The following is a 2,841-nucleotide window of genomic DNA, read 5'->3' on the forward strand; positions in this document are numbered from 1 at the left end:
TATAATTTGTAACTGAGGCTTATTATCTAATTACTAGGAAACTGTGAAACCAACAGTAAGCAGGGCTGAAAATGACGAAACTGACAGTGGAGCAGAAAGTACCAGAGATGATCTAGGGAGGTGGATGGATGGGGTGAGTAAATCATACTTCATTAAATCTTCATATCAATCTTTTTATAACAACAAGAATAGGCTTTGTGAGATAGGAGCTCTTCATTAAAAAAAAAAATTAATGGAACTTTTGAATGTACCTAAACTGGTAAAACAAGTGTTTAATGCTGCACGTCAATTGACGTTTCGTATAACCATGTGCTTACCACAGCATTGCCTATTGTCAAGTATGGCAGAATAAAGCAACGTGGGCAAAGCATTGTTACAGTTAATGGGAAAGTAACGTTTCGAGCACCTACATGCCTTGATCTAGACGACGGGATTCCCACAACTTCCGACGCACCTTTTTTTTGTGGATATGTGTGCCGATACTATTGCGAAAAGAGCACAACTGTCTTATGGCCCAGATCTCCGCGAGGACATAATTCTGACGCTAGAGACGTATCTCCGGCGACACAATGACTTTGTGCGCACCTTCGAACTGGCTGGCCGCTTACAGACAAGTGAAACTCTTCGAGAAGAAAGTGGCATGGGCACAAGAGACATTATGCTTTACGTCAACCCACATCCAAATGGGTTTCGGACAACAGACAGCTATGTTCGTAATACATGGCATTGCAATTAAGCCATCAAGGGACATTTTTTTTTATTGATGAATTTTGTTTCCCAGGGAGACGATCATGCTAACGCTCTGCGACTCACGGGCAGCAACATAGTCGCTGCGGCGTTTCTTGGCCCACGTCCACATTACAATTATGATGTTGTCATGTTTCCTCGCGAGGCCAGGGGTGAGTCTTCGCAGTTTTTGGATATAAATGTGGCTTGTCCTATGCTGGACACAATGTTGTATCCTTTGATACATCTACATGCTGAAGACTCATTTATCCTCGCAGAGCCAAGGACTCTCTTAGATCCACAATACCAGTACCACAGCACCTTACGTCAATATTATTCATGTCGTTTAAGGTCACATTCTGGACGTGCGGGAGGCGACGGTGTTCTGTTTCGGTGCAAGGCACTGTTTCAACAGTGGCTCTGGGACGCTGCTTTAAAAATCATGGATAGTAATCTGTACTATACCGCCAGGAACCAAGACGAATTAACCGCTTGTGAGTATGATAGTCTACGGAGATTTGTTGAATCCGTAGCTGAAGACAATAATAAACGGCCAGGTCGTATTGTCGTCCTACCTCGTGGTTTTCAGAAATCAGAACGCAGAATGTGTAGTAACTATATGGATGCTGTGAGGATTGGATTAGAGTTTGGAGGACCTGCTTGGTTATTACTTTTACCACTAATCCAAACTGGCCAGAGGTTTCAAAAATTTTGGATTTAAGAGGTCTCTCTCACAATGACTACATGCATGCAGCTGATGCAGTAGTAAGATGTTACCTAGCACGAGTCAATGTTCTCCTTCACGACATTGTGGACAGATCTATAATAGGTCAGGTAAAAGCTTACGTAGGAGTCCACGAGTTCACTACTTCTGGTCTTCCTCACTTTCACCTGGCAGTCATTCTAAACGAGCAAGACCGACCTGCCAGCCCAGAAGAGATTGTTGCATTTATATCAGCTGAAATACCAGACGACACAGATCCTGAACTCCGAAAGCTTGTCTTGGGACTAATGATGCATCGACCTTGTGACGGAACTTCCCCAGGTTATGAAAAACCTCTATGTAGGCCTAACGGTGGACCGTGCTGTCATGGTTTACCCATGGAGTTGTCAGATCTAACCCAACACTGTCCTTGGGGATGTTTTCAACACTCACGGGAGGTTAAAGGGGACAAACTTGTTGGGTCAGAAGTTACTACGGAAATGGAAATCTGTTTCAGCTTCATTCCCGCCGCACTCCTATCCCTGCCAGTGCCCCGGAGTCCACAAATCAGCACCCGCGCTACCCGCTACCGCGTAACGAAGTGCCTTGTATTCTTAGGATTCAGTAAACACTGGTTTGCTAATCTCCCGACTTTCACTTGACCTCCTCTGCCTCCTAGTGCAACCGCGGGCCTCTGGGCCCGGTTCACAACAGTATCGTCAAAGCTGCTATCAGTCTGGGTGCTAATACACCGCTTACTTGGACTCTCTTAAATAACCGTTTTCTTTCGCTTTTTTGATGGGCTCCTTGTCGAGCCTGAGAAGAAAAAGATTAGAATTAATTCACAAATGAAAAGAAACCGTGACATACAGTAATAACAGAATAACAGACAGATAAATACTAGGTAGATGTACGCTAGACCACGTCTCGCGTAACAGGCTTCGCGATATCTCACGAATCACTGTTACGCTGCGACGCGCCTGGCATACATCTACCTAGGCCTGCGGCGCTGACACCCGAGTCGGGCAAAAGTCGTAAGTAGGCATTCGGCCCCAAAGGCACAAATTTTGTTCCTCGGGGTTTTATTTTAACGAGTTACCCTACTACTACCGACCAACAAATATCTAAGAAAAAACATAGAAATGTTTTGCGGTCATTTTCGTGTAGAAAACTCCCTCTGGTGCCTAAACAGTTGAAGATAGAGCCAAATGGACGACATTTTCGCTCAATGGGCTCTACTTTAATGGGTTACCCTTTAGGAGACAAAAAAATATTTTTAAAAAACGTCATTTTGGGGACTTGTGGTTTTTGATTTTTTTCAAATTCAATTTTCGAGCTAGAATGCTCTTCTTCGAACTTGATCTGTCTTTTTAGCCCGCCCTTCTGCTTTTAAAAAAGCATTAAAGCGGGCT

Source organism: Frankliniella occidentalis, unplaced genomic scaffold, assembly GCF_000697945.3.
Source record: "Frankliniella occidentalis isolate FOCC.00 unplaced genomic scaffold, Focc_3.1 Scaffold239, whole genome shotgun sequence".
Lineage (NCBI taxonomy): Eukaryota > Metazoa > Arthropoda > Insecta > Thysanoptera > Thripidae > Frankliniella > Frankliniella occidentalis.